General features: G+C 43.0%; 1 long non-coding RNA gene across 1 annotated transcript; it reads left to right on the top strand.

The window, feature by feature from the left end:
• Positions 1 to 79: 79 nt before the first annotated feature.
• Positions 80 to 7673, top strand: LOC121919259. Its single transcript, XR_006101425.1, has 3 exons — positions 80 to 631; positions 2890 to 3008; positions 7344 to 7673. It is a non-coding gene; the product is annotated as an uncharacterized LOC121919259 (long non-coding RNA).
• Positions 7674 to 14102: the final 6429 nt, after the last annotated feature.

Below are 14102 nucleotides of genomic sequence, written 5' to 3'. Positions count from 1 at the left end.
CCGAGGGAAGGGGCGGGCGGGCGAGAGGGAGGGAGGCAGGCAGGCCACAGGCTCCTCCTCCTCTTCCTCACCTGGCCCTTAAAGCAGCCCTGCCCAGAGGAGGGCATCCTGGCCCTAGAGGCCCACTAAAACCGAGGGCTTTCAAGGAACCCAAAGGCGGGGGCCAGGGCCAGGCAGAAGCCCCAGCCCCTCCGGGGAAGGGAAGCGCCTGCTGCCCCTTGGGGTTCCCTCCAGACAAGCGGGGCGCCGGCAGTCCTGGGCCTGGCCTCCTCCCTTTGGAGCAGGACGAAGGAAGAAGCAGGGCGCTGTTTTCAGGTCGCCTTTGGCTTTTGTTTGGCCACGTCCTACTTTTTTCTAGAGGGTCCTCCATTTGGAGCAGGAGTACGATTTTTAGTGTTTTGGGCCTTTCTTTGGTCGTGTCCTCCACTTTGAACAGGACTAAGGAGCAGGGGTTTGTCTTTATATGAGTGTCCTTCTGGCATTTCCTTGGCCATGGCCCCCATTTTTCTTGAAGACCCAGCCCAGATTTACATGAGTGTTTTTAGCTTTCATTTGGCCATGCCCTCTATTTTGCTTGAATGTGCTCCACTCGGAGAAGGACTGAGAACCATGGATTTACATTCACATTCGGGTTTGGGACTTTTATTTGGTTGTGTGCTCCATTTTTCTGGAAGGTGTGACATTTTGCAGTGTCTTGTCCTCCTTTGCAGTTAGGGTCCAGGTTATCCACAGGTTTTCCTTCTCCCATGCACAATCCACCTCATAGACTCTGGTCCTCCGATGGATGCCATCGGAAAACACATATTTCCAATGGTTTTAGGAACCAAGACACCCCAATTTTATGGTTGGTGGTCACCACAACATGAGGAACTGTATTAAAGGGTCATGGCATTAGGAAGATTGAGAGCCACTGATCTAGAGGCACACAGCATGAGTTGGCACTTGAACTAGGTGCTATTCCTCCAACAAGTTAGTAAGGCCATAAAGCTGTCTCTATAAATGTAATTTTAAAAAAATTACTGTGAAGTTGAAGGCTTTCACAGCCAGCATCCATAGCTTTTTATGGATTTTTCAGGCTGTGTGGCATGTTCTAGAAGAGTTTATTCCTGGCGTTTCACCGGCATCTGTGGCTGGCATCTTCAGAGAGATCTTTCTCTACAGATGCCAGTGAAACGTCAGGAATAAACTCTTCTAGAACAAGGCGACATAGCCCAAAACCCCCACAAAAATTTATTAAAAGTTACTGTTATACAGTACTTCATAAGGACTGAGGTTATTCCTTGGCACATTACAGTTGTCTTATGTCTTTATTAATGGGGAAGAATGAATTCATGACAAGTGATTTTATATTTGTAACAAGTCATGTTTCTGGGTTCCTGCAGCCAATGTTGGTCTGCTAGGCTATCATCCCATGTGTGCATTGTTAGCAACATCCACTCTTTATGTGTTTCTGTTGGTACTTTCAATTTTAAATGATGAACTTTAGATGTGAATTGTTTGTACAGTACATCTTATTTGCCCTTTTAAAATGATGTGTGTTTTAACTAAAGTTATTTGTTAACTGTTGTTGTCTCCCACCTTGATCCAGGGGAGAGGTGAGTAAGAAATAATGGTTGTTATGGCATCTGATTGAGGCAGAGGTTGAACTGTTTGAATATTTTTTTCTTCATCCCAATTTATTTACTCTTTTCTGTCTGATTTGGGGATACTTTTACAATGGGTGCATCTACACTGTGGAAATAATGCAGTTGATAGCACCACTCTAAGAGAGTCAGTGTGGAGTAGTGGTTGAGTGTTGTGGTGGACTAACACTCCTAGACCACAGTTCAAATCCCAGCTTGGCTATGAAACCCACTGGGTGACTCTGGAGCAAGTCACACTTTCTCAGCCTCAGAGGATAGCGATGGCAAACCTCCTCTGAAGAAACTTGCCATGAAAACCCCATGATAGGTTCCCCTTAGAGTCACCATAAGCTGGAAATGACTTGAAGGCACTCAACAACAAGTAGATGCCTTTAGTTTCTGCTGCATTGTTGAACATTCTTGTCCTCATCCAAATTTATTTTCTCCTTTCTGTCTGATTTAGAGGCCACTTTTACTATAGGTGTTGGCTCTCTCCTAGGGAATCCTGGGATTAGTAGTTTCATGAAGCACCAGCACTCTGGCCAAAAAGGCTATGTAGACCTTGTGAAACTACAAATCATTCCATAGGCTGGAGCTACAGCACTTAAAGTTGTCAAATTGCAGTATTTATACAATATTGTTGTTGTTGCATGCCTTCAAGTCATTTCCAAGTTATGGCAACCCTAAGGCAACTCTGTTATGGGGTTTACTTGAGAAGTTTCTTCAGAGTGGGTTTGTTGTAGCCATCTTCTGAGGCTGAGAGGTCACCCAGTGGGTTTCATGGCTCAGGGAGGATTTGAACATTGCTGTCCATACAGTGTAGATGCATGCATGTAATTCAAATGTATTTCATGCCCCTTTGTACCCTTTCAACAATTAAAAAAAACTGTTAACAACAAAGGAGGTTTTTAAAAAAAAATATTTCATTAATCACTTACCTATGAATAGCTCCTCTCTTGTTTTTCCTGTATACCCATGATGACATGACTTTTATACGTAAACTGCAGGGAGGGTAAGAAGAAACTAATGTAGGTTCAAGATAGGAAGGACATACCTCTTACAACTGTATGACAAGCACAACATTGTTTTCAGGAATATCAATGTAGGTTCTGAGTGAATTAGTGTACCCCCTCTGAGACTGGAAAAGACATTCACTCAGTTTTGCATATTTTTAAAATAAAAGAAAAGAAGTAGGTCAATCTGCAGTCTTCCCACTTGTGACCTTCAGCTTTTCAATTTTGTTTTTATTTTATTTTTTGTATTCCAGACTGTGCATCTCTGAGGACAGTTGAATATGTCTTGAAATACGCAGACACAATATTGCACAATATGTTTGCTCACTCTGAATTCTTGGGTTGAATTGTCTCAACTTATTTACAAAGCCAGGTCAGTATAGTGGTAAGAGGTGGACCAGGGAAGAGGTGATCCACATGAAAGCCATACTTAAAGTTATGAAATGATTCTGAAGTTAGTTCCTAGTTCCTTATTGCTGTGACTTTTCAAACTACAGCTCACTCACCAGCTGCATTGGAATGTGCATCTAAACCACCAATCGACTGGTAATAATGAACCCACTTCAGCTTCATGGATCAGTGAATGATGATGGCTCAATCATAATTTTCCAGCCTAATCAGGGGTAGAAACAAAGAACCCATACAGACAGGCCAAAATAAAGCTTCTCCGGGTCACTTTGGAGGTACAGTGGTACCTCGGGATACGAAATACCCAGGTTACGAAATTTTCGGGATACGAAAAAATCCCATAGGGAATTATTGTTCCGGGTTACAAATGTTTTTTCGGGTTACGAAAAAACTTTTGGTGCTTTTCGGCGCTATTTTACACGGAATCGCGGCTTTTCCCCATTAGCGCCTATGGCAATTCGGCTTACGAAGGCTTTTCGGGTTACGAAAGCGGCCGCGGAACGAATTACTTTCGTAACCCGAGGCACCACTGTATGCTGTTAAGAGGCCAAAAGCTGCACAAAAGCTGTGCTCCAGTCCTTGGGACTGGAGAGTGGCTTTGGCGCAGCTTCTGGCCTCTTAGCATGCATGCATCATTTAAACAGCATACCTCCAAAGTGACCTGAAGCAGCTTTATTTTGGCCTGTCTGTATGGGGCCAAAGTCTGTGGAGGGCAAGATGAAGTGAGCACCCCCTCAACATTAGGAAGAACCTCCTGACAGTAAGCTGTTTAACAGTGGGACACTGCCTTTGAGAGTGGTTGTGTGAAAGATCACTATGGTATCAGAATCTGCAAATCAAAAGAATCTGTTAAAGGCCTCTATTATTATTATTAATTTAGCTCCTTATTTGAGTTTGAGTAGCATTTTATCTGACCATCTCATGTTAGTATTTAATATGAGAAGGATAAATTATCTGTTGGGTGGTAGGGAGTCTGAACAGGAGTGTGTTAATGGATCCAGAATGACTCTGTGGCCTAAATCCTAACTAAAGTAGAACCACTTCACCCATTGGATTTACTTACTTGTTGTGTAACCATTCAACAACTGATTCCATGGGTCCACTCTAGGTGAGGCTAAACCAATAGGATTCCAGGCCACATGTTCCTTAATTAGAATTGCTAGAGCAAAAACTGGAGATGTATCCCATCCCTTTAATGGTTACAAAGAAAAGGGAATTTCAGCAAGTCTTTTTCTGACTTGTGGTAACCCTAAGGCCCCATTCCCACTGGCTTATAACGCGGATCAGGAATCATGGGTGCATTGTTTCCATTTGAGTGCGCATTCAATCCGTATTGCTCCGATATCGTTCCCATTGGAATTAGAATCTGAATCAATTTATCCTGAAAAACCAGAATCAGTGGTCGATAAACCGGTTTAAATAAACAGTGGGTTTTCAGTGGGTTTTCCTGTACCTCCTGAGTCTGATTCGGGGCAAATGAATGGGAACGAAAGGGTGTCTGATTCAGGAACTTTGGGATGGGAGGAACAGTGCTCAAGGGGCTGGCCTGGGGGTGTCACCCGCTTGTTCTCTTTCCTGCATTACCGGCACCATTTTCTTCCATTCACATAGCCTTTCCCCCGGTGGACTGGGAAGCAGGGTAAGACGTTCACGCTACATTGAGCTCCAAACACAGTAAACACATTACTCCCCCTGCAACCTCCCCCCTGCTCCACATTCATAGACCGATGTGTGAGGAGAGCCAATGAACACCATTTTTAACTATTTTTTCCCGCCTCTGCCTAAGCGCCTGAGCAGCAGATGAGCTTTGCAGTACATGTCTGCATGATCGCCCCCCAGACAGCCCAGGAAGCAATGGGGGAGGCAAAGAGATTTGGGGTGATTAGAGGCTCCTCTTCTCTCTTTCCCAGAGGGAGTCTGGGGAGACACAGAAGAGCCTGAACGCAAAGGAATTTGGGGCGAATAGAGGCTCCTCTTCTCTCTTTCCCAGAGGGAGTCTGGGGAGACATAGAAGAGCCTGGACGCAAAGGGATTTGAGGGGAATAGAGGCTCCTTTCTCCCTTTCCCGGAGGGAAAAAGCACCTAAGCGACTGATTGGCTGTGACATCAAGCTTAAGCACTTGATTGACAGCTGATTTTTAAAAAATAGGTTCTGGAAGGGCAATGGGAACGGGGAGCAAAATAATCCGCTTCAAATTATCACAGGGAAAATACCAATGGGAACGAAAACGGGTAAAAACCCCTGGATCTGTTTGCATCTGTTTTTAATGGGAACGATGGGTCAGATTCGATTATGGCTTGGGGTGAAAATCCGAGTCAGAATCGCAGTGAAATAAGCCACTTTTTTTGCCCAGTGGGAATAGGGCCTATGGCAAACCTATCCAGGGTTTTCTCCACCCAAGGTTCTCCAGTGGCTTTCCATGACCAAGTGAGATTCAATTTCTCGTCTCCAGAGTTGATAAGTCCAATGCTCAAACTGCTACACCATATTACCAGGTTGCAAGATAAGCAGCAGCTGCTGAAATTCCCCTACACAACCTTTAAAGGTCCAGGAGACATTTCCAGTTTTCACTCTGGCAATCCTATCCTTAATAGTCAGCGGGAAAGTTGCCATGCACATCTTTTGCCACAGATGAGTTCAGATAAATGCAACAAGGAAGGTAGGATGTGTTCTGGAAAAATGATTTACCCTTACTTTGCCCATGCCCCACTCCAGGCAGAGAGGGTGGTAGTGAGCTAGCTGTGTGTGAGGAACAACAGACACATTTTGCAGTTTCTGAGAGAGAATGAAACGGATGACAAACTCTGAAAAGACAGCATAGGAGATATACCATTTTGGACTACTGCTTCCAGACCCCGCAGTCAGCATGTTCATGGCCTGGCTGGCTAATTGTGTATGGGAGCTCTAGTCCAAAAAAATAAACATTCCCAGCCTTTGCTAAAAAGTATCTTTGAGCAGCAGTTGCTTGTTCCTCTTTCTGTTGTGGAGAAGTGAATTGTCTAAACTACCTGCCTCCATCTGTGCTCAACCTTTACACTTGCAAATTAACTGGCAGTGCCCTGAAGAAGTATACACCCTCCCTTTCCCTTCTGCATACAGTATTTTGTTGTGTTACAACCTGGAACTGAAATGGATTTAATTGGCATTTGTTAACACTAAGTGTATACAAGGTATGCCATACTGTGAAAGTGCCAAAATATTTTTACTGTGGCAGAGAAGCTAAGAAAACAAAACCAAACTGACACTTCTTGGTTGTGTAAGTATTCACCTCCCCCCCCCCCAGGTAAATACTTGGTTGAAGCTCTTTGGGCAGCAATTCCAGCTGCCTGTCTTCTTGGGCACACCTCTATCTGCTTTGCACATCTGTATCCTTCAGTTTTTGCCCATTCTTCCTAGCAAAACTGCTTCAGCTCTGTCATATTGCATGATGGCCTACTGCTGATTAGCAATTGAACTGTGGTCTGGGTTTTGACAGGCTGTTGTAAGACATTCAAGTTAGCTTTTTTAAAATCAATCCAGTGTTGCTTTGGCTGTGTATCATAGTCCTGGCTGAAAGTCAGTTTCCACCCAGTCTCAGGTCCTTGCAGGTTTTCCTTCAGAATTGCCCTGTATTTTGACCCATCCATCTGGCCCTCAGTCCAGACCAATTTTCCAATCCCTCCAATATGATTCTGCCATCACCATGTTTTACTGTGGGGACAGTGTTCTCAGAGCAAATCAGTATTGTTGACTTTGTACCACACATTACATATTATAGTTGTGGAAAAGCAATACACACACACACAGTAATGGTCTCATCAAACAGATGAGTCTCTCTCTCTTGCCACATGCCTTTTTGCAAACTCCAAACAGGCTTTGATATGGGCTTATTTCAGTAACGGCTTTATTTTTTTTCACTCTTCTATATTCCCCACATTTGTGTAGCATCCAATTGATGTACTGTTTCTCCCAGATCTTTGGATACCCAACATGCCTATCCTTGTTCTCTTTTAGGTAATTTCTATCTTCTTCCACACAATTAACCCCTATTTGCGTAAAAGCCACCAGCATTTGCAAGGAGAAGTATTGTCTAGCAGTAGCTGTCTGGTCTGAGTGAGTGAGCCTATATCTCAGTGACTTAAGCATTGGCTAGTTTAACTGTTAAATCTTTCCTTTAAAAGTATATCCCACTGTTCTTTAAAAATGTCCTACGTTTGAACAGCACCCTCCTTGAAGACAGGTACATTGTGTTCCTAGTGCTCTGAACAAATAGTTTCCAGTTTGTCTTCCACGATCTCATCTTTTATTTTCAACCTTTAGGAAGAACTTACCTAGCCTTGAAAAAAAAAAGAACTACATACCCATAAAGAACCCACAGGAGGCCAAAGAGGTTGTATAAAGAAGGGAGTCATTGTTTATAGATGCTCTCCTCTGGCAGCTAAGAAAGATCCTTAGAATCCTGAAGCTCTACATTCCATTGATGACTGTCAAATACTTTGTATAACTTTGGAGTAAAGATGACATTTTCACTCCGTGTGATGCTAACTATTTCACTGCTGGTCAATTTCGCAGTGATATCTGTCCCTCTCTAGTACTGCCATCACCTTCTTTCTTTGTATTTGTAGGAATATTAATAATAAACATATGCATGTGTCATTGTTTGTAGCACCCATTTTTACCAAAGGATGTAACATCAAACATACAAAATCAAAGACAGAGACAATAAAACTTAACACTATAAATATAGTGTATTTTACAAAGTACATATTTAACATTCCAGGGCCTGTTACAGACAGGCCAAAATAAAGCTGCTTCGAGTCACTTTGGAGGTATGGTATTTCAATGATGCATGAGTCCTAAGAGTCCAAAAGCCACACCAAAGCTGCACTCAAGTCCTTAGATAACAACTATCTCTTTACAACAGAAGTGGCAAATCACTTGGATGTCCAGATATTTTGTACTACAATGCCCCCAGTCTCTTATTCTTGCACACACTGGTTGGGACTTCCAGTAACTAAAATCTAAAGCACATGGGGTGCCAATGATCAGGAGTGCCCCATCCTTGCCTTAAAATCAACTCTGTAAGGCAGTCAATGCTGTTTTCCATTAAAATGGACATGTGAGGTGGAAGCTGAAAAATAGGGGTTTGTCTGCATTAGCAAAGACATATAGTGCATTCGGAAGGCTTCACAAAAGAGTCTGGAACAACGAACACCTGAGGTGAAGCACAAAAATCAGTGTGTATAGAGCCATTGTACTGTCTATTCTCCTTTATGAGTCTGAAACATGGGTCACCTATTGCCAAAACCTACGACTCCTCGAATGCTTTCATCAGCGCTGTTTATGCACAATTCTAAATATACACTGGACTGACCATGTGACAAATGTTGCTGTCCTTGAGCAAGCAGGGATCACCAGCATTGAGGCCATGCTATTGAGGACGCAGCTGTGCTGGGCAGGACACGTTTCTAGGATGAAGGACCATTGCTTCCCAAAAATAGTATTCTATGGTGAACTTGCCACGGGTCAGCGTAAGAGGGGCACCCCAAAGAAGAGATACAAGGACTCCCTGAAACAACATCTCAGGCTTGGCCAAATTGATCGCTAATAATGGTCCGCCCTGGCCTCGAATCGGGAGGCATGGAGATGCAGTATCCACGATGCTGCAGCCTCTTTTGAAAACTCAAGCCGAATGAGTCTAGAAGAGAAACAACAACAGAAAGAACCACAACCCAGAAACATCACCCACGGTGACTTTCTGCTGTGCTCTCTGCAACCGGACTTGTTTATCTTGGATTGGCCTTTTTAGTCATCAACACAATTGTAGAAAGTGCAGGATGAGTCTTTCCTGAATCTTCGTTTGTGAAGAAAAACCAGAGAGAGAGAGATGCCAAGATCACTGCTGTAGTGAGAAATTAATTATATACCTCCCAGTGCACATTCCTAGCCACTGTACCTGGTTACATCTTTTAAAATGCACATGAAGAACATCCAGAAAGAAGCCTTTTTCGATCATTGGTTTTGCATGTTAAGAAAGAATACTCAGAGATCTACTGCCCATACAGGTGTTAAAAGATTGGGACACCTGCTGACAAGAAAGTAACAACAACTACCCTTTCCAAGTGATTGTTCCTATATAGAAAGCTGTGGTAAGCAGTCTCTGGGGTAACTACAGTCACTGAGTTGTAGGAATACATTAAACCCGACTTTAGTAAGAGATAAAAAAGTGAAAGTAAACAATCAAAATCATAAACTAAATGTTTAGTTGGATTCTTCATTCAAATGTGCTCTATAGTTGGTTATGTGTTACACAACCAGATGTAAGCACGAGCATTTACCAGAGTTCTCTCATACCCTCCAACATTTCACAGATGAAAATGGGGACATGTGTAGCCAAACATCAGATTGGGGTCAAGATGGCAAAAGTTACCAAACTAACACAAGGCTAGGAGAGCCTGCAGCAGTTTGCATTTGGCTGAGCCTACTGGAGACAGCAAAATTCTGTACACCACCATATTGAGTGGAATCTGCTATTGTCCTTTTAACTCTGTAGCAATCAAAGTAAGGAGAGGACAGAGAGGGAAAGTGGAAGAAAGAAACTAGGGCCTTCTCTGCCAAACTGGAACAGTTGGAGGGTATGCTCTCTAGGTGGTCCATTGCCAACAGCATTCCTAAAGATGCAGGGATTCTTCACACTATCCTTCTGACTGCCATAGATTTTGTACAAAATTTGGAAATACTATGGGTAGTACAGCTCCCAGAATCTACCAGTCTGCATGGCCAGTGGGGAATTCTGGGAGTTGTAGTCCTTCCCTGAAAAGTAGCATTAGTGTGGTTTGAGGGTTGGACTATGACTCTGGAGACCAGGGTTCAAATCCCTGCTGAGCCATGAAAGCCAATCGTTAACTTTGGGCAAGTCAAATATTGTGAGACTGAGAGGATGGCAATGGCAAACTCCCTCTGAAGAAACTTGCCAAGAAAACTCTGTGACAGGTTGCCATAAGTTGGAAATGACTTGAAAGCAGTCAGCAACAAGTTAGACTGAAAGAGGGAAGAAAAGAAAGAAAAGAGAGGCATACTGGCTATCTGAAACACTTCCTTTTAGGAGATTCCTTGTATTATTTTCTTAGGCTGGATCCATTTGAAGACATTTTGTTCTCTAACTGATCATGAAGGGGAGAGAAAAGTCTTGGGCCATGGGCCAGTCATGAACACTAGATGGGGTTGATATACTACAATTGTCAGGCAAGGACTGTCACAAACCCTGAGATTTCAGATGGAAGAATCTGCAGTAGCAGCTCTAGTAGCCCTTGCATACTGAGAGGGAAGGACTTATTTTCTCTTGGAAAGAGAAACAGGTTGTTTTACACAGGCTACAGCCATGTTCTCCTTTTTGTCCTTCCATAGCAAGGAGGGTGCAAAAGTGTGAATGTGTGTGTATGCATACGCATGTGCACATGTTAACATGGAGGGAAGCTGCCAGCACTGAAGAATTTCACAACACATTGGTGGGATACAGACCGCCCCTTTGGGGTGGCCTGCACCCGCCCTTATCCCCGACAGATTAGGGCCTCAGCTATCACAGATTGGGGCCTCTGCTTTTCCTGGTCTCGGGGAAGCGGCAAAAAGCCGCTTCTCCGCGGCTTGGAAATGGGTGTTCTTGGGGCTTCATGCTCCAAGGACACCCCGACTGTGTCTGGGAAAGGGAGAAAGGGGGCACTCGGCCCCTTTCTCTTTGTATCACTGGCTCAGCCATTTAAAGGCCGTGCCAGCGATACACACAGCTGAAGGAGCTTCGAAACGGAGCTCCTTCTGGTGCCACTGAAAGGGCACCACAAGTGCCCTCCAGTGGCGCCAGGATGTCACGTCCGCGCCACACCATCGCAATGGTGGCGCCCATGTAGAAAGGGCACCGCCATTACAACCTACTAGGGTTGCGGGGCATCTGGAAAGGACGCCCCGAGGCAACCCTAGTATGTATCCAGGCCGGCGCCATTATTATTCATACTAAATACTGTACATGTTAAAAAACATAGCAGTTCTATTAACAGTGGTCCAAAGCACACTGCAGAAATAATCTAGTTTGGGACTGCTTTAGCTGCCCTGGCTCAATGCTAGGGATTTGGGGAACTGTAGTTTCATGAAATGTTTAACTTTCTTTGTCACAGAAAGTACCACAATAAGCTACAATTCCCAAGATTCGCTAGCACTGAGCCAGGGCAGTTAAAGCCATCTCAAACTGGATTATTTCTGCAATGTGTTTTGGACCAGTGCAAATAGTGCTGATGGCTTAACCAAAGAACTGCACAACAAATGTTGCTTATTATAAATACTATTGTGTCAGATTATAACTATCTTCATTATGAAAAGTGAATGGGCACAATCCAAAAAGACTCACAAGTAAAAATATGGCAGATCTCTGTGGGCTCTTTGCTAGGCTGGTGTGGTGGTGCTTTCAGAATGTGCTGCACTGTTAAGTTTTAGTGTCTCAAAAGCATGTCTGTCTGTGTTTCTTATTACACAAACATCCATGTACTAAAATATAGTTTGTATATATGTGTGTTATGAATGTTGTATGGGATGGGGGATTATAAGCAGAGGCTTAGAGTTAAATCAGGTGCAAAAAAACATAGCCTATGCTAAAACTTAAATTTATGCAAAATTATACTGTGATCATTCAGAAAGCAGTTTATAACACAAACTTACTGGTACTGGTAAACTAAGTGGCACCTTCAGTTGGATAAAAACATGATGTCTTGATCTAGACTAGAGAACATAAAACTTAACTTTTTCTTTAATAGTAATTTTCAGGTTCATAATGTAGTATCCCTTTGAAGGAATTGACAGAATTTGCCATTCAGTCCCCAGTGTGCTTTGAGGTATGGCTGACAGTGTACAGACCCCCCCCCCCTCCATGATTTGCAAACACACACCCCTGCCCATGTGTGAAATAGAGCATTTATATCCATTCTGTATTGATGTCTCAGCTTCATTTGGAGGTAATGGAAATGACAGACAATGCTGCATGAAAATAAAAGCAGCTTTCTACAAAAGCTGTCTAAATGTCGAGCAGACATTTAGATGTCAAGGTAAGAAATAGTTCATCATTTCTACAAAAACATACATCTGCCTTTTCAGAACAACATCCATATGAGATTCTAATCACTGCAACAATTCAGTCAGCACATTTTCTAGGTTTATGAACATTATTGCTAATGGAAACGGAAATCATTGTCAGTGACTAATGCTTTTCCCAAGTTCTCAAAACAATTGCAGTTAGAATTCTGATCCCGATTTACAATGCTTACAGTGTTCCTAACCATATTTACCTCAAAGAAGGGTACAACCTTTATCTTCACTGAGCCAGGGTTGAGACAACCTTCCTTTTTTCTGTTTCACCACAATCTGATGGATTTCCACCTCTGATGATTTTATAAACACTGTATGCCCCATAGGAGGTTAAGCTGATCCCAGCTGCTCTTATTTTATCAGGTACCAGAAACATTATGTTGTGTGCCTTCAAGTTATTTCTGATTTATGATGACCCTATCATGTGATTTTCTTGGCAAGACTATTCAGAAAAGGTTTGCCAATGCCTTCCTTTGAAACTGAGTGAGTTTGACTTGCCCAAGGCTGCCCACTGGGTTTTCATGGCTAAGTGGGGATTCAGACCCTGATCTTTAGGAGTCTTAGTTGGCAAACTACTGTGCTACATTGGTTGTTTACCAGAAATATACTGTTATATATTTTCATTGCACTTACCCAAGTTGCAAAATAATCTATGGGTATATGCAAAACAATCTGGAGGTTAATCCCTTCCAAAAGGCATTTTGCAATATTGCCTTTATTTGTAAATATACAGTTTACAAATATACTTGTATGATCACCAGAGTGATGCTAGCCCTCCTGAAACACTATCCTCTAGAGCAGTAGTTCTCAGGAATTTGATGGAAATTATGGCCTGTTCCACACGGGCCTTTGCGGTGCCCCCGTCACATGCTAGGGGTTGGCCGAGGACCTAGCATCCATACTGGCCTCAACCCTAGCACGTGACAGGGGCATAAAATTGGCCACACCCTATACACATGGGCGCGGTCATTTTTACGTGCCGGACGCTTAGTGTCCGCACGCAGCATCACGAAAATGATGCGTCGAGTGCACCATTGGCGCCTCGTTGTGTCATTTCTGCAATGCAAGAAGAAGCCCCATTTTGGGGCTTCTTTTTAGCTGCGCTGGGAAGCCTCGCGGTTTGGCCGCTGGGGCTTCTTGGCACAGCTAATGATGGCGCAGGCAGAGCGCCGCTTTTCCGTGCTCTCTAACGTACCTATGTATCTTCTCCTTAGAAAAAAAATAATCATAAAGAGATACAAGCAAAAGTTTTGCATATAATTTAATTGATTGATTGGAAATTGGATTTTCTCCTCTTCTCTTCTGGAGCAAAATATGATAACAATAATGCAGTGAATACCTGGAAAGGAGTACATGAAAATTCACTGTGAGTGGAAAAACTTCACAGTTAACAGGAAGGAAAGCAAAGGAAAAAATGAAGCTAATTCACAGATGTCCTGAGGCCCTAGGCTAAAAGAACCCCAGGTTTACAAAAATTAAAACTCAGCACCCTGTTCCCTTCTTTCTCTGTACATGTCAGACTGCAGTCCTTTGACCTTTTCACATAGACTTCTGGATATCTCTTTTAATGGAGAAGGAGACGATCCAGCCAGTTTTCTGACTGATTCTCTCATATTCAGCACATTCCTTGTAACAAGAAGCAAATGACTGGTTAGTTCCAATGGAAAGAAATATATTCTCTTTCAAGTATTATTTGCCTAAGACAACCCGATGAAATTCATGGTGTCACCATAAATGACACACACTTCACCTAACAAATTAGTGTGCCTGGACAGACCTGTTTTTTAAATAAATTTTAATGGAAGGCTAATGACAAGGAGGATGGGAATTTAAGAGAATTGAGTTTGTCTGAACACCTGAGAAAGGAAAAGTGTCCTGTCTGATAGCTTCAGCTTGAGAAAGTTCTTGCCATCCACAAAGCTTTGAACAAATATTCAAAATGCTAATCAA

The sequence above is a fragment of the Sceloporus undulatus genome, chromosome 1, assembly GCF_019175285.1.
Source record: "Sceloporus undulatus isolate JIND9_A2432 ecotype Alabama chromosome 1, SceUnd_v1.1, whole genome shotgun sequence".
NCBI lineage: Eukaryota > Metazoa > Chordata > Lepidosauria > Squamata > Phrynosomatidae > Sceloporus > Sceloporus undulatus.
Note: the sequence above shows the minus strand (reverse complement) of the source record. Positions and strands in the feature narration are given on the sequence as shown.